The 18,677-nt window shown below is 36.0% G+C and overlaps 1 long non-coding RNA gene across 1 annotated transcript in view; it reads left to right on the plus strand.

Moving 5' to 3' along the window:
- Nucleotides 1–14,499: 14,499 nt before the first annotated feature.
- The window catches only part of LOC120236709, a 35,148-nt gene continuing 30,970 nt past the window's right edge, over nt 14,500–18,677 (plus strand). The window contains exon 1 of the long non-coding RNA XR_005529745.1: nt 14,500–14,578. This is a non-coding gene — a long non-coding RNA (uncharacterized LOC120236709). The remainder of the gene's footprint in view (nt 14,579–18,677) is intronic.

The following is an 18,677-nucleotide window of genomic DNA, read 5'->3' on the forward strand; positions in this document are numbered from 1 at the left end:
AGGGCACTTTGGGGATGAGCACTGAGTGTTATGTAGAAACTAATTTGACAATAAACTATTTGTAAAAAAATAAATAAATAAAAAAAAAAAAAATAAAATAGGCACACATACACACAACACCCTCAGGAAACTAGGAATATAGTGGGAATTACAGTGGAACTTCCTTAACTTGATAAGGAACATCTACAAAAAGCCTTCAGCTAACATCATATGTAAATGTGAGAAACAAAGTTTCCCTCCTAAGATCAGAAACAAGCCAAGGATGACCCTCTCACCACTTCTGTTCAACATTGTACTGGAAGTCCTAGCTAAATCAATAAAACAAAAAAAGGAAGTAAAGTATATATAGATTGGGAAGCAAGGAATAAAGCTATCTTTGTTCATAGATGACATAATTGTTGATGTAGAAAATCTCAAAGAATCAAAAGAAAATCACTACTGGAATTAATTTAAAAAATATAGAAAAATTACAGGATATAAGGTTAATATAGAAGAGAAGCATTATCACCAAAGGCTTTCCCATTGATGTAACTGGATTAAAAGAGACCTAAAAAGGGTCTTCAACACAGGCTTCTCACTATAGGACTCGATGTTACTTAGTACCATGTATGTACTTTTCTTCCCAAACTGCCAGAGGCCGGCTCTGGCAGGTCCAGGGGTCCCTGAAGGATGGACGATGTCGGCGAGAGAGAGAGTGAGAGAGCCCCGAGATTCTTTCTGATCACCAGGCAGGCATCTCTGTCCTGTCGGTTTTGTTGTCTTTATTTATAGGTTAAATGATAACATGACATCAGAAAAAGGAATTTTTACAATGGATAACTCTTTGTGATAAGATGCTTTGGAAAGTGTACAGAAGCAGGTTTTACAGAAATATTCTTGCAGAACTATTCCAATTATAGTGAGATTAAATAAATCTTATAACTAAGGAATTAACAGGGTGTTCTTAGTAAAAGACAGAATACATATTTGTTCTAAGTTAATAACGCTAAGATTAGGTCATAAGTTAAGTGTATAGATGGGCTAAGAGTCATTCCGTCTGGCTCTCAAGAGGATGAATGTTTTTGAGCTTGTTAATAAGTTGTTTGTGGAAACCTATTCGACTTGATGCTGAATGTGTAAACACCATGGAGGCCCTAAATGTGTCAACCTTTGTTTTTGGGGTATGTTTTAGCTACTCTCATCTATCCTCAACCCAGCCACCTGTAAGGGAGGGTGTTTGCAGAAAGTAGGCCTTGGGGAAGGGACTGACATACAACACCATTTAGAAAAGGTTTAAGTATTAACTTAAGTTCTGCCCTTATCTATTCCTTAATTCTAAATTAGGCTCTTTGTCTCGAGGCCAGGCTCAGTTGTAACTCTTGTGTTCTTAACCCCCTTTATTATCTAAGTCTTGGATCTGCAAGGCCCACAGGAAGAGCCTTTTGACAATCATCCACAGAGCTTTCATCTAAAATCTCTTTTGTAAAGGCAGGAATATGCTTTTCCTTATGAGGTATCTGTGTTCAGAATATCGGTCTGATCTGGAATATTGTGAGGCCTGGTCAATACCAGCAGGCTCATTTCCAACATGAGCCAGTAGTAGCAGAAACAGATACCAGTTTTCGTTTCTCATGGCAGGAGCTGTGCAAACACTGCCATGTCCTTGCTGTGACTGCCATCCAGCGAGACTGGTGCAGCTCCCAGCACCAAACCAAATATTGCACTAACAAAATGAGCTTAACACACTTTTTTATACCAACCTTTCATTGAAAATACACAGCATGTGTATTTCTAGACAATTTAAATATTTCCTCTTTGATTCTTAACTGTATGTGAGACTTTGTGCCTTCCTAGCTCCATTCTTGGTACTTTCATGGCTTGGCAAAAAAAAAAAGGCTGCTTTCAGCATAGATGTGAAAGAGCTAAGAAAGAATGGTTTAGGACAGGGATATGGTTGAAAACTGAGATGGCAGAGAGAAGTTTTCACAAGATGGAGCTATGGCCTTTGCTTTTGCTTACTACCTTGGTGAAAAATTTGCCATTTCTACATGGTTTCAGGTTGAATAAAACCATTTTGTGGATTAAAAAAAAGAACTTTATATTAATGTTTCTTTTAATTTAGACTTTAAATATATAATAGATAATTCACATGGCGAAAATATTACAAAGTTTAAAATAATATACAGTGAAGACTCCTAAGATTATTTCCATCTGCCCAGTTCCCAATTGTTTCCTTCCCAGTAACAACTGTTTTATGTATATATAGTCAATTTACACAAATGGTAGCATATTATCTTTCTTGTATCTTACTTTCTCATTTAACACTGTATCCTTAAGAACTTTCTAAGTCAGCACACAGAGCACCTCCTTCTTTGTTTTTAACAAATGAAAAATATTCCATTGTACTGATGTACCACAATTTATTTAACCAGTACACTCTACAGATTGGTACATCTGTCATTTCACACATGTTAAGAATTTATGAGAAATAAATCTACTGGTTTCAAACATGAAATGTACATCTGTAATTTTGACAAGTACTGTCAATTGCCCTTTATATGCAGTCACTTTTATTTCTATGAGTCTGAGCAATGAATAGGAATGCTTGTTTCCTGTTACCAATAGATTACATTATAAAACTCAAAAATCTGCCAATGTGATAAAAGAAATGACACCAGTGTAGTTTTTGTCTCTAATATTCAGCAAGATTACTACCTTTTTATAATTTTTTCAATTATTTGCATTTTATTAATTGTGAGCTATCTTTTCATATTTTTTGCCTTCTTATATTTTGGATTATTGGTCTTTTGTTGAGCTTTAGTAGCTTTCTGTATAATGGTGAGATTAAGTCTCTGTTTGTGATGTGGGTTACAGAATTTTTCCAAGTTTGCAATTTGTCTTTTGACTTACCATGTGGTGTTTTGTCATGAAGAATTTTGTCTTCCAAATTATTAAAATATTTCCAAATTTACTAATCTTTTTTTATTGTACACCCTGGATTTAAATTCCTACTTAGAAAAACCTTCCCATTGAAAATAAATTTTCATCTAGAATTTAAGGACTTTTTTATATGTAAATTCTTGATGCATTTGGAATTTACATAGTATATAATTTAGTATGTGCATCCAATTTTATTTTTTCCAAAAAACAACCCACTGTCCTAAGACCATTTGTTAACCAATTCACTTTTACCCTCATGTTTTAAGATAGCCTTTTGTAATACACTAGATTTTTGTATCATTTATTTGTAGCTGCTATTTATTGATTTACACATTGTTTGCTGAATATTGAGACCTAAAGTGTCTTACTACCAGGAAATCTATCCCCTACAAGTATTGTTCCTTTCCTCAGAGTTTTTCTCAATATCCCTGTTTGTATAATTTTTCTATATAAGCATTATAATCAGTTTTTCTAGTTTAAAAACACTTAGTATTAACTTGGATCACTTTACATTTACATCATGAATAATTGAAGAAATTTACATTGGATTATTTTATAATTTACGAAAAATTGATAACATTATGATCTTTGAATTTTCCTTTCAAAACCTTGGTATGTCTTTCCATTATATCAATTCTTTTATGTCTTTCAGGAGCATTCTAGTTTTCTAATTATAGGTTTTCTATTTCTTGATGTGTTTATTCTTAGGTATTACAATAATACCTGGAGTCATTTGTTCTGTTATTTCATAGTTGTTTCTTGTATAATAAAAACTGTTGATTTCTCTATATTAATTCTAGATCCCACTACTTTACTGAATATTCTTATGTGGTAGGTTTTCAACTGATATTTTTTATACAATCATATTATCTTCCAGTGATGTTTTTATTTATTTCCTAGTAGTTACCTAAAGGAGAATAGATATGAAAATATTCTTTTTTTTTTAATGTTTTATTTATTTCTGAGAGAGAGAGAGAGAGAGAGAGCGAGTGCATGAGCAGGGAGTGGTCAGAGAGAGAGGGAGACACAGAATCCGAAACAGGCTCCATGCTCTGATGTAGCTGTCAGCACAGAGCCCGACGCGGGGCTGGAACCCATGAACCATGAGATCATGACCTGAGCCAACGTCAGACGCTCAACTGACTGAACCACCCAGGCGCACCATGAAAATATTCTTTGAATTCTTTCATGTTCAAAACAGTTTATTCTAGCCTTTAATCTTAAAGAACAGTTTGGCTGGTTAGACAATTATTGGGTCACACATTATTTGATGATCTTGTAAGATTTGTTCCACTACCTTCTAAAGTTGAATTTACTTCAGAAATCTGAGGTCAGTGTGATTTTTCTCCCATATATATATAATTCAACCATTTTGAAAAAATGTCCAAGAGATTCATTCTTTATCCATGAAGTTTCATAAAGTGATATTCAGTATTGACAATTCTGGGTTAGTCTCCCTGGACACATGGTGTTTCCTATCATTATTTTATTCAAATCTTTATTTAGAGTCACTAAAGGATAAAGATGGAGTTCAAGAAAATTATTGTCTTGAACTCTATTCTTTAGATACTCTAAGTATGCAATGTTACATTTTTATTTGCCTCACTTCAATATTTACCATCTTTCTCTAATCTGAATCTACAGATCACTTTACATATGGACATTTTAACAATATTAATTTTTACAATCTATGAACATAGAACATCTTCCCATTTATTTGTGTCTTTTTCAATTTTCCCATCAATTTCTTACAGTTTTCAGGGTTTAGATCTTTTGCTTTTTGGTTACATCTATTCCTAAGTATTTTATTCTTTTTGATGCTATTGTAAATGGGATTATTTTCTTTATTTTGTTTCAGATAGTTCATTGTTAGAGTATGCAGACTCAATTGATTTTCATATGTTGATTTTCTATTCTGAAATTTTACAGTATTTGCTTATTCATTCTAACAGTTAGAGACACTTAGTCATTAGAGTTTTCTATATATAATATTATGCCATCTACAAATACATATAATTTTACTTCTTCCTTTCCCTTCCCTTTTCATTTCTTCTTTGTCCCATTGATTGTTCAGCTGTATGTTGTTCAATTTCCACATATGTGTGAATATCTCCAGTTTTCCTTCTGTAACTGACTTCTAGTTTTATATCATTGTGGTAAGTAAAGATACATGGTGTGATTTCAGACTTCTTACATTTGCTAAGGTTTGTTTTGTTATTTAACATATTATCTATCCTGGAGGATGTTCCACATGCACTTAAGAAAAATGTGTATTTTGTTCCCATTACATAGGATGTATGTGTCTTTTATATCCATTAGATCTAAAGTATAGTTCGAGTTGATTCTCTGTCTGGATCATTTATCCATTGTTATAGGTAGGGTATTAGAGTCCCCAATTATAATTGCATTGTTGTCCTTTTCTCCCTTCATATGTTAGTATTTGCTTAATTTATTGCTTAATACATCTAGATGCATGCTGGGTGCATATATATTTACAACTGTTATATCTTCTTAATAAACGGACTCCTGTATCATTATACAATATCCTCCGTTTCCTCTTCTTACAATTTTTTGACTTTAAAGTATGCTTTATTTGATATAAATATAGCTAACCCTGTTTATTTCTGCTTTCTATTTGCATGGAATATCTTTTTCCATCCCTTCACTTTGAGCCCATGTGTGCCTTTAAAGTTGAAGTGAATCTCTTGGAAGAAGCATATAATTGGGTCTTTTTTTATCTGTTTAGCTACTCCAAGCCTTTTGATTAAAGAATTTAATCCATTTACATTTAAAGTAAGTATTGATAGATTAGCACTTATTGATGTCGTCTTCTTTTTTCAGGCTATTTTCTAGTTCCTTTGTTGTTTTCTTTCTCTCTTGCTGTCTTCTTTGTGATTTAATGATATTCCATAGTGGTATACTTTGATTCCAGTTAATTGGGTTTATTCATCCTAGACTTCACAAGTTAGTCATTATGATGAATAAGGAGAAGGTATGAATTTATTACTCACAATTTATTATAGTTTTATATCCAGAGAACACCATTAGTCTTCTTTCACATCCTCATATAATGACTTAATTCTTCGACTCTGACTAGAGACCTTTGCATGAGGTCTTCCTGCAAGATGTAAGAAAGCAATTTTATTGTTTTCAAGTAACATTTTTATTGTTACTTTTCTTCAAAGATAATCACCTGGAAATTTTACCACTTCAGTATAGCTGCTATTCTGGGAACATGAGACAATATATGTCTTCACATTTTTAAAGTTATTTTTATTTAATTGATTTTTTAAATTTACATGCAAGTTAGTTAGCATATAGTGCAACAATGATTTCAGGATTAGATTCCTTAATGCCCCTTACCCATTTAGTCCATCCCTCCTCCCACAACCCCTCCAGCAACACTCTGTTTATTCTCCATATTTAAGAGTCTCTTATGTATTTCCTCCTCTCTGTTTTCCTGTCTTTCTGTTTTTTGCTTTCCTTCACTTATATTCATCTGTTTTGAATCCTAAAGTCCTCATGTGAGTGAAGTCATATGATATTTGTCTTTCTCTGACTAATTTCACTTAGCATAATAATACCCTCTAGTTCCATCCATGTAGTTGCATACAACAAGATTTCATTCTTTTTGATTGCCGAGTAATACTCCATTGTATATATATATACCACTTCTTATCCATTCATCCATCAATGGACTTTGAAAACAGCACACTTGTATCCCTTGGATAAATATCTAGTAGTGCAATTTCTGGGTCATAGGGTAGTTCTATTTTTAATTTTTTGAGGAAACTCCATACAATTTTCCAGAGTGGCTGCACCAGTTTTCATCCCCACCAGCAGTACAAAAGGCATCCTTTTTCTCCGTGTCCTCGCCAACATCTGTCATTGCTTGAGTTGTTAATGTTAGCCATTCTGAAGGTGTGAGGTGGTGTCTCATTGCAGTTTTGATCTGTATTTCCCTGATGATGAGTGATGTTGAGCATTGTTTAATGTGTAGGTTGGCCATCTGGATATCTTCTTTGGACAAGCATCTATTCATGTCTTTTGTCCTTTTCTTCACTGGATTATTTGTTTTTTAGGTGTTGAGTTTGATAAGTTTTTAAGTTCTTTATATATTTCGGATACTAACCCTTTATCTGATATGTCATTTGCAAATATCTTCTCCCATTCTGTGGGTTGCCTTTTAGTTTTGCTGATTGTTTCATCTGCTGTGAAGAAATTTTTATCTTGATGAAGTCCCAATAGTTTATTTTTGCTTTTGTTCCCTTGCCTCTGGAGATGTGTTAAGTAAGAGGTTGCTGTGGCCAAAATCAAAGAGGTTGTTGCCTGCTTTCTCCTTGAGGATTTTGATGGTTTCCTGTCTTACATTTAGGTCTTTCATCCATTTTGAGTTTATTTTTGTGTATGGTGTAAGAAAGTGGTCCAGGTTCATGTTTCTGCATGTCGCTGTCCAGTTTTCCCAGCACAACTAGCTGAAGAGACTGTCTTTATTCCATTGGGTAGTTTTTCTTGCTTTGTCAAAGATTAGTTGGCCATACATTTGTAGGTGCATTTCTGGGTTCTCTATTCTGTTCCATTGATCTCAGTGTTTTTGTGCCAATACCATACTGTCTTGATGATTACAGCTTTGTAACACAGCTTGAAGTCTGGGATTGTGATGCCTCCTGCTTTGGCTATTTGGGGTTTTTCTGGTTCCATACAAATTTTAGGATTGTTTGTTCTAGTTCTGTGAAGAATGCTGGTATTATTTTGATAGACATTGCATTGAATGTGCAAATTGCTTTGACATGTTAATAGTATTTGTTCTTCCTATCCAGGATCATGGAATATTTTTCCCTTTTTTGGTATCTTCTTCAATTTCTTTCATAAGCTCTCTATAGTTTTCAGTGTATGGATTTTTCACCTCTTTGGTTAGATTTCATCCTAGGTATTTTATGGTTTTTGGTGCAATTATAAATGGGATCAATCCCTTGATTTCTCTTTCTGTTGCTTCATTGTTGTTGTATAGGATTGCAACCAATTTCTGTGCATTGATTTTATATCCTGCCACTTTACTACATTCATGGATCAGTTCTAGCAGTTTTTTGGTGGAATCTTTTGGATTTTCCACATAGACTATCATGTCATCTACGAAAAATGAAAGTTTGACTTCCTCCTGGCCAATGTGATTTCCTTTTATTCTTTGGTGTTGTCTGATTGCTGAGGCTAAGACCTCCAATACTATGTTGAATAACAGTGGCAAGAGTGAACATCCCTGTCGTGTTCCTGACCTTAAGGAGAAGCTCTCAGTTTTTCTCCATTGAGAATGATATTAGCAGTGGGTCTTTGAGATATTGGCTTTTATGAACTTGAGGTATGATCCTTCTATCCCTACTTTCATGAAAGTTTTTATCAAGAAAGGATGCTGTATTTTGTCGAATGCTTTTTCTGCATCTATTGACAGGATCATATGGTTTTTATCTTTTCTTTTATTTATGTGATGTATCACATTGGTTATTTTGTGGATATTGAATCAGCCCTGCACCCCAGGTATAAATCCCACATAGTTGTGGTGAATAATTCTTTTCATGTATTGTTGGATCTGGTTGTCTAGTATCTTGTTAAGGATTTTTGCATCCATGTTCTTCAGGAAAATTGGTCTATAGTTCTCCTTTCTAGTGGGATCTTTGTCTGGTTTTGGAATCAAGGTAATGCTGGCTTCATAGAATTTGGAAGTTTTCCTTCCATTTCTATTTTTTGGGAACAACTTCAGGAGAATAGGTGTTAATTCTTCTTTAACTGTTTGATAGAATACCCCTGTAAAGCCATCCAGCCCTGGACTATTGTGTTTTGGGAGATTTTTTATTATTAATTTGATTTCTTTACTGATTATGAGCCTGTTAAAATTTTCTATTTCTTCCTGTTTCAGTTTTGGTAGTTTATATATTTCTAGGAATTTGTCCATTTCTTCCAGATGCTCATTTTATTGGTGAAAAATTGCTCATAATATTCTCTAATTATTATTTATTTTTCTGCAGTATTGGTTGTGATCACTCCTCTTTCATTCTTGAATTTGTTTATTTGAGTCCTTTCCTTTTTCCTTTTGATCATACTGGCTAGGGGTTTATCAATTTTGTTAATTCTTTCAGAGAACCAGCTCCTGGTTTCATTGATCTGTTCTACTGGTTTCTTCCTTTCTTTCTTTTTTTTATTTTTTTATTTTTTTTTTTGGTTTTGATAGCATTGATTTTACTATAATCATTATTATTTCCTGTCTTCTACTGGTTTGGGGTTTTATTTACTGTTCTTTTGGCAGCTCTTTAAGGTTTAAGTTAGGTTGTGTATCTGAGACCTTTCTTCCTTCTTTAGGAAGGCCTGGATTGCCATATACTTCCCTCTTATGATTGCCTTTGCTGCATCCCAGAGGTTTTGGGCTGTGGTGTTATCATTTTCATTGGCTTCCATATACTTTTTAATTTCCTCTTTAACTTCTTGGTTAGCCCATTCATTCTTCAAAAGGTTGTTCTTTAGTCTCTAAGTATTTGTTATCTTTCCAGATTTTTTCTCATGGTTGATTTTGAGTTCATAGCGTTGTCTGAAAATATGTATAGTATAATCTCAATCTGTTTGTAATTTTTGAGGGCTGATTTGTGTCCCAGTATGTGATCTATTCCGGAGAACGTTCCATGTGCACTTGAGAAGAATGTGTATTCTGTTGCTTTAGGATGAAATGTTCTTAAAGTATCTGTTCATCCAGTCCAGTGTGTCATTCAAAGCCATTGTTTCCTTGTTGATTTTCTGTTTAGATGATCTGTTCATTGCTGTAAGTGGGGTGTTGAAGTCCCCTACTATTATGATATTATTATCAATGAGTTTGTTTATATTTGCGATTAATTGATTTCTATATTTAGGTACTCTCACATTTGAAGCATGAATATTTACAATTGTTAAGTCTTCTTGGTGGATAAACCCCTTAATTATGATATAATGCCCATCTTCATCTCTTATTACAGCCTTTATTTTAAAGTCTAGATTGTCTAATATAAGTCTGGCTATTCTGACTTTCTTTTGTCAACCATTAGCATGATTGTTCTCCATCCCCTTACTCAATCTGAAGACGTCTTTAGGTCTAGAGTGGGTCCTTGTAAACAGCATATCAATGGATCTTGTTTTCTTGTCCCTCTGTTACCCTATGTCTTTTGATTGGAACATTTAGACCATTAACCTTTAGAATGAGTACTGAAAGATATTAGTTTATTGAGATTATGTTTCTTGTAGATTTGGAGTTTCTGGTGATGTTCTCTGGTCCTTTCTAGTCTTTGTTACTTTTCATCTTTTTTTTTTTTTTTTTTGGTCTTTTCTCCCTTCAGATAATACTCCTTAAAATTTCTTGCAGGGCTGGTTTAGTGGTCATGAGCTTTAATTTTTGTTTGTCTGGGAAACTTTTAATTTCTTCTTCTATTCTGAATGACATACTTCTTGCTGGATAAAGAATACTTGGCTGCATATTTTTCCAATTCAGCACATTGACTATATCCTGCCACTCCTTTCTAGCCTGCCAACTTTCTGTGGCTAGGTCTACTTTGCACCTGATCTGTCTTCCCTTGTAGGTAAGGACTTTTTTTCCTTTGCTGCTTTCATGATTCTCTCCTTGCCTGAGTATTTTGTGAATCTGACTATGATATGCCTTGTTGGTGGTCAGTTTTTGTTAAATCTAATGGGAGTTCCTCTGTGCATCTTAGATTTTGATGTCTGTGTCTTTCACCAGGTTAGGAAGGTTTTCTGCTATGATTTGCTCACATAACCCTTCTACCCCTTTATCTCTCTCTTCATCTTATAGGACCCCTATGATTCTGATGTTGTTCCTTTTCAATAAGTCACTGATTTCTCTAATTCTTAAATCATGCTCTTTTGTCTTAGTCTCCCTCTTTTTTCCTGATTCACTTTTCTCCATAAGTTTGTTCTCTATATCACTGATTTGCTGCTCTGCCTCATCCATTCTTGCTGCCATGGCATCCATTAGAGAGTGCAGCTTATTTATAGCATTTTTTATTTCATCCTGACTAGCTTTTTCTTCTTTTATCTCTGCAGAAAAGGATTCTAATCTATTTTCAACCCCAGCTAGTATTATTATTTTGATTCTAAATTATGGTTCAGACATCTTGTTTGTATCTTTGTTAATTCTCTGGCTGTCATTTCTTCCTGCTATCTTTTTTGGGGTGAATTCCTTCATTTTATCATTTTGAAGGAATAAAAGGAATTAGTAAGGTAAAAAAATTAAAATTAAAATAATCAAAAACAACACACACACACACACACACACACACACACACAAATCAAATAAATGATGTTAGATCCTAGGTGTGTTTTGGTCTGGTGGTTGAAAGGTGCTTGATAAATTAGAGGAAAGAGGGAAGAAAAATAAAAAGGAAAAGGTTTGAAAATTTGAAAAAATGAATACAATGAAATAAAATAAAGTGAAATAATGGAAGTCAAATAGAATTTTAAAAATTTAGAAAAAACTAAAAAATATAGTAGAAAAATTTTAAAGAAAAATATTTTTAATAAAATTGAAAATAAAAATAAGTTTTTTCTTTCTATATAAGAGAAAAAGAAAAACAAAAAAGAAAAAAAAAAGAAAATTGAATAGATGGACCAGCAAACACACTGAAATACGACTGAAAATAAATTGTTTTCCCCTAGAAGTCAAACTATGAAGCACTTTATAGTCCATAAACTAAGCAAGCAGAGAGACTTGTGGTGTTCCTGACAAATGAGGTTGGCCCAGTTGGGCGGGGCTTAGTGTAACAGTTTTGTTCTCCACTAGATGGCACGGCTTAGCATGTTGTGTTGTTTGTAAGTGTGTATGCATTTGCGTGGGAGGGGTGAAAATGGCATCACCCAGCTACCCATTCTCTAGTATTGGAACCCTGTTCTCCCCAATCAGCAATCGTACACCCAACCGTTTTCTCCGACTTCCATCCTCACCCTGGTTTTACACTGTCTAGACCAAACTATCACAGGTTTGGTGCCAGGCAACACCTCCCTCCTGAGTTTTATCTCAGATGGGGCTGTGTTTCCCGACTGCTCACTTCTGAGGACTGCGGCTTTGACTCACTCAGACTCTTTGGGGAAGGGTCTCACTGAGCAATGGCTAGGTGCCAGGAAAGTTTGTAGGACCCTGCTGCTGCTGATGCCCAGAGACTGTGGCTGGGTGCCAGCCCACCCCAGGAAAAGTTCACTCGATCGTGTAGTAGCAGCATTTCAGGGATTATGGAAAATCACAACACACATCTGGCATCAGGCTTCACGCTTAACAACCCTGTTCCAGCATCAGTGAATGATGTTGTTCTCTGGGGTCTGCTAGGACCGGGTGGACACACAGCCTCTATCAAATGTCCTTCCAGCAGGGGAATTCCCTCTCCCCATGTGGCCTGAGGATCCCAGAGACCACTCTGCTCATGAGGATTCGTCCTTCCCACTAGAGAGCTGCCAGGTATTGAGCTGTGGAGTTTCAGTCTCTGTGCTACCCCTGCTTATAGAGTCTTAATGGAATTTAAACCCTCTCCTTTCTCTTTTCTCCCTTTTTAGTTCAGTCCCTGCAGCTGTTTCCACTGTTCCACTTTCTCTGTGGCTGTTTTGCGGAGGGGGGTGCTTTTCATATACTCTCCCCCCATCTCTGTTCTGTCTTCACAAGCAAAAACAGCTACCTGACCTCTGCACCTTCCCTCTCCCCTAGTTCACTTCTCTGCACCATGTACCTGCTGAGCTCTGTGGTTCAGGTTGTACAGATTGTTGTGTTAATCCTCAAATCAGTTTTCTAGGTGTGCAGGATGGCTTAGTGTTGATCTGCCTGTATTTCATGGATGCAAGATGGAAAAAAAAAAAAAACCAAGTATGTCTTCACATTTTAAGCAATCTTCAATTGTCAAATGATGTATCCAGGAAAGAATATCTATACATTTTCCTAATTTACTATGACATACTTCCTAAGATATCTGAGATCGTCGGAGGCCGGCTCCGGCTGGGTCCAGGGGTCCCTGAAGGATGGACGGTGCTGGCAAGAGAGGGAGGAGAGAGTCATGAGAATCTTTCAGGTCACCAGGCAGATGTCTCTGCTCTGACTGGGGCTCAACTTTATTTTATAATTAAGTGTTTGGGGGATGGCACAGAAGTGGCATTTGCCTTAGACAATGATTTCTGATGACAAACTTCTTTGATATGTAAGAATTTCCTGGAACATAGATTTGTAGAAGACTCATGCATAACCTTTATCAATAGTGATTGAGGTAGGTGATTTAGATGCTTATCCTATGGGGAAGGAAGGTATCTTTAGCATACAAGACAATGTTTTTAGCATAAAAAGGGTGAAGTTCCTTCTTTGTGGGCAGGGGTCAATAGCTTGTTTGTTTAAGGTGAAGTATCAAGAAAAACAGGTCTTTCAGGAAACACAATGTTTGCTTCTATAATCACAAAATAAAAAGTTCCTCAATAGGTTCCTTCACAGTGTGCAATCAGCATATTCAAGGCCAGAATAAGTCACTCTAAATACTGATCACAAATGCCTTGGGGGGGGGCGGTGCTCTAAGAAGAAACAATTGGGTGAGGGTGCATATCTGCCCTTAACTCTAAATTAGGCTCTTTGGCTCAGTGCCAGACTCAATTGTAACTCTTGTGTTCTTAGCCCCCTTTATTATGTAAGTCTTGGATCTGCAAGGCCCATAGGAAGAGCCTTTTGACAATCATCCACAAAGCTTTCATCTGAAGTCTCTTTTGAAAAGGCAGGAATATGCTTTTCCTTATGAGCAATCTGTGTGGGGAATATCGGTCTGATCTGGAATATTGTGAGGCCTGGTCAATACCAGCAGCCTCATTTCCAACATGAACCAGTAGTAGCAGGAGATACCAGTTTTCGTTTCTCATGGCAGGAGCTGTGCAAACGCTGCCATTTCCTCACTGTGACTGTCCTCCAGTGAGGCCAGTGGATCCCAGCATGAGATCTTTATTTGAAGTCACTGTAGAAACTACTTCTTTCCTAAGCAATTGTATTTAATCTAATTAATTAAAGACAAAGACCTATATGAGAAAACTTTTTGTATTAATAGGCTTTATGGGACAAACTTACCTGTTATTTCTAAAGCAATATCAAACACTTCAGCAAGGCCTACATATGATAAGGAATCCTATGATATTAAACTATTTTTAGACAAAACATATTTCTTTTATTTTTGCTAGACTAAATTATAAATTATATAACATTATGAGAAATATCTGTAGCTTACCACTGTGGAACTATACAAAGTCCAGAGCACTTTTCAAGGTCCAGTGACAGAAAAATGCAAGTGTGAAGGCCAAAAAGTGCATCTCTTACTGAATCCAGTATTTAAAGATATCATTAGGACTCATTAAGACTCTGTTTTCTTGTCTGCTTTGCAATCAGACAGGATTTGTCTGTGTGACAGCAAAATGGCTGCAAGCATTCCAGAAACCTGGAGGAATCTGAATCATCCAGGGTAAGTTACACGCCTATCTCCATGGCAACCACTGTGATCAGAGAAATGCAGCGCTCTGATTGGTCAAGGCCTGGACTGTAAACTAAGAGCGATTGGGAAATGTATACGGCCTAGCCAGGCCTAGCTCATCATTAGGAAATGGGAGAAGGTGTAGCTTCCCAAAGGTGAGGTGCTGAAGATGTTTATCTGTATATTTTTTCTTTTCACTTAATCTGTTACTAAAATATCAAGCCCAGAGGAATGAGTTAAAAGTTCTGAACGTTTCAGGGCGCCTGGGTGGCTTAGTCGGTTAAGCGTTCGACTTTTGCTTAGGTCATGATCTCGCGATTAGTGGGTTCGAGCCCCGCATCGGGCTCTGTGCTGACTGCGAGCTCAGAGCCTGGAGCCTATTTCAGAATCTGTATCTCCCTCTCTCTCTGACCCTCCCCTGCTCACGCTGTCTCTCTCTCTCTCTCCCAGAAATAAATAAAAATATTTAAAAAAAAAAAGTTCTGAACGTTTCTTTGAAGGCTTTCATATTCAAATGTTGGAACCGTCATTTATTTTAGGGAAACATCATCTGATTTTAATACCTAGAATTGGGGCTTACGGTGCACTGTAGACTTTATAGGGGCATCCATTACTCTCTCTAATCAGCTCACACAATGTTTCCAAGTCTATAGGCAGAAATAAATGATACAAATTGGCAAACTTTAAACTAAGTCTCAGGGACAAGCACATGTTCAGGCATGGAAGATCAGAAAGTTTCAAGAGGGCAGGTCCCTGAGATTTCTCTCAGCCCACAGCCTCCTCTTGGAGAATGTACCCTTTCCTTGCAGTCTTACAGGCCAGGCAGTCTTTGTTCTTTCTCCTAGGTATAAGCAGGGTACTGCTGGGTCCTGGCCTTCCAAGAGTCCAAGCCTTCCTCAACCCCCAGCTATTTGTTGCTGCTCCCCTAGCTCCATCCTAAGATTTCACGTGTAATTGAAGTTACAGCACATTATTTCCACATTGAGGTGGGTATAATTCTCATTTTATAGAGATTAGAAACTGTTGCTCAAGGGTGTCTGGATGGTTCAGTTGGTTAAGTGTCTGCCTCTTGATCTTAGCTCAGGTCTTGATCTCAGGGTTGTGAGGTGAAGCCCCTCATTGAACTCTACACTGGGCATGAAGCCAACCTAAAAAACAAACAAAAAAACATTGCTCAGTGATATTAATTAATTGCCCAGATGGACACAGGAAAGTATTGAGCCAGGTCTTCTGCCTAGGTATTGTGCTTTTCCCCCTCTATATGCTTCCAGGTTCTCTCTGGGTCTATGCCTGGCCCTGGATACTGCTGTCAGTCCTCACTTATCTCTTCTAAGCTTGTCGTCTCGTCTCCAATTCTTCCTCAACCCACATACATTGCATAACTTTCTTCCTAAAATTTTTGCTCCAAAGCAAATAATAATATTTTGGTAGTGAAGTTTTTTGGTTTGGGTTATTTTTTTAAGTAATTAATGTTGAAGTAGAAAAGAGGACTAATGAGAGAGAGAGACCTATCATCAGAACCATCAGCATTCCCCTTCTCATCCTCACAGAGGGAAAGAAAATGTTTGAAAATGGCAGCCCAAAAACAATGGCTACAGTTCAAGGAAATACTACAGTAAAAGGAGATGAGAGACTGTCAAATATTTAAGTAAGAGAGTTGATATGAAAGGTTCTTACTTTGGCATGTCTGAGAAAGTATAAGAAAATACAATATTGCAGTTTATTTGCAATATATTTAAGCTGCTTATGTTGACTGCTTATGAAATCAGACTGGGAATTAGGCCAACTCCTGTTGACTTATACTAAATTCTCTCTTTAGCTTATATTGGATGATAAATAAATGCTGATGACTGATATGTTATAATTTTCTCTTTCTTCTGACTCCTCAGAACCCACAGTTTGCCTAGAGTAAGTCAATGCTCTTCAAAAGCCCAATGGTCATATTTAATTTATGTTGAGTCAGAGATACCTTCTCTCTAATCAGTGATTACACAAAAAAATCTGTACCTGAGGACTCAATAACCATCAAATAACCATACATAAATTTGGGCTTTTCCTCCTAATTCCTGAAGATTAGAAAGATAAGGATATCTTTATACATATATCCTTACATATATCCTTATATACATATATCTCCTTAAATATATATTAAATATATTTTATACTTAATAAATATTAATATTGTCATCTTAAATGTAGATAGATATAGGTATAGTTATAGATAGATAGAGATATATGGATATATAGATATAAAATCACCTGTGAAACCCAAAGTTATTATTAAATCCAAACCATGCAGTTTGCAGTGGTGGTTTCCAGAACTAATGGATCAAAGGCTAATTGAGTAATGGATTGTGGGAAAGCCTAAATCACGATTAAATAAATAAGGAGTTGGACTCTGTGTAAAGCTGCATGTGGGGGTGCCTGGGTAGCTCAGTTGGTTGAGCATCCGACTCTTGATTTTGGCTCAGGTCGTGATTCCAGAGTCATGGAATTGAGCCCCATGTTGGGCTCCATGCTTGATATTCTCTCTCTCCCACTGCCCCTCTCCCCTGCTTGTACTCTCTCTCTCCCTCTATCTCTCTCTCTCAAAAAAAAGCTACATATGTAATTCTTTATAAGAAATTCATAACACTACTGACTGACAATGGGCCATATAATATGCAAACAGGACACAGTTGAGAGGAAAGGAAATAGGCTCCACATTAACGATTAAATAAGCTACTTTCAAACTCATTGAGCTTGTTTCCTCATTTGTAACATGAGGATAGCAACATTATTTACTACAATGGAATGTTGTGAAGGGTTAACAATATAATGCATGGAAAGCACCTGGCACACCCAATGATGTGCTCAGTCAAAAAAAAACAAAAAAACAAAAAAACAAATTTCCTCCAAACATTCGTTTGGTTTAGAAAAAATGCAATCCTTTTCTGTACAGTAAAAGACTAGCAAAACTGTACTATTAGGTAATAATTATAACTCTTATAAGTTGTTTCATATTATACAAAGTACATTACATAGTGTGGAATGAGTTACTGAATCAAAAGAGACAGGTTCTAATGTCAATTTTGCTGGAATTATTACGTCTGTGATCGTCAGCATGACAATCTCTCTGTGCCTCAATTTCACATCTCTGTGTGGGAAGGATATAACCTGCTTCAGGGACTATGGTGATGATTAACTATGACAAAGGAGGTAGCATAAAAGGCAGAGTGACTAGTACATGGTTTCCTTTTCTTTCTCATTCCTATTTAAGACATAAGCAAGGCCAGTGAAACTCCTCAAAATGTTTGAATATAAATGGATTCTAAAATAAGAAAAAATTAGAGGCGCCCGGGTGGCTCTGTCAGTTAAGCGTCTGACTTCGGCTCAGGTCATAACCTCATGGTTCGTGGATTTGAGACCCACGTCAGGCTCTGTGCTGACAGCCAGCTCAGAGCCTGGAGCCTGTTTCAGATTCTGTATCTCCCTCTCTCTCTGACCCTCCCCTGCTCATGCTGTCTCTCTTTCTCTCTCTCAGAAATAAATAAAACATTTTAAAAAAGAAAAAATTATATGAACACATATATTGGAAATATAAATAATAGTACTAAATTATTTCAATTTTCAAAAGCATAGTAATTTGAAATAGCATAAATAATCTCCTACATCCTCAGGCATGCCCACATCTGCTACATTGTTGCAAATACTTTCCATTATGGATTGTTGTTTTAATGTAAATATTCCTTTTGCCTTATGAAATATTATTTCTTTGGGGTGTTCTTTCTAATAAAATTGTCACCATAAAATCATCTCTGCCAACTTATTTCTTTTCACATTTTCTACATCTGTATAAAGCCATGCAAACGTGGTTGGCATTTCTTACTCAAAACACATCAATAACATTGGAGACCAGGGTACACTCATCTTTTCGTTGTCAAACTAAAGTCAACTGTTGTGCTATTTGGAATATTAATGGAGAGCCTGTCAGATATTCAAATAATAGTGGAACAATGTTTATCAAAATCATTATACCCAGAGGGAAAAAGGGCAAAACCATGGATATCTAAAATAAATAAAACATGAATTTTTTAAATTACCGTATTAAAGTCTTCAATTCATAATGAATATTAAAAAATTAATATGTGGCCAGTACTGAACAAAATATGTGAAATCCAAGTACAATGTATTCAGAATTGGTAATGTAATGTTTCAAGTATTATCTCTCTCCTGACAAGGTAAATTATTGTTCATCTTAATGTCACCCAGAAG

The sequence above is a fragment of the Hyaena hyaena genome, unplaced genomic scaffold (genome assembly GCF_003009895.1).
Source record: "Hyaena hyaena isolate Hyena2069 unplaced genomic scaffold, ASM300989v1 scaffold_159, whole genome shotgun sequence".
NCBI classification, from domain to species: Eukaryota; Metazoa; Chordata; class Mammalia; order Carnivora; family Hyaenidae; genus Hyaena; species Hyaena hyaena.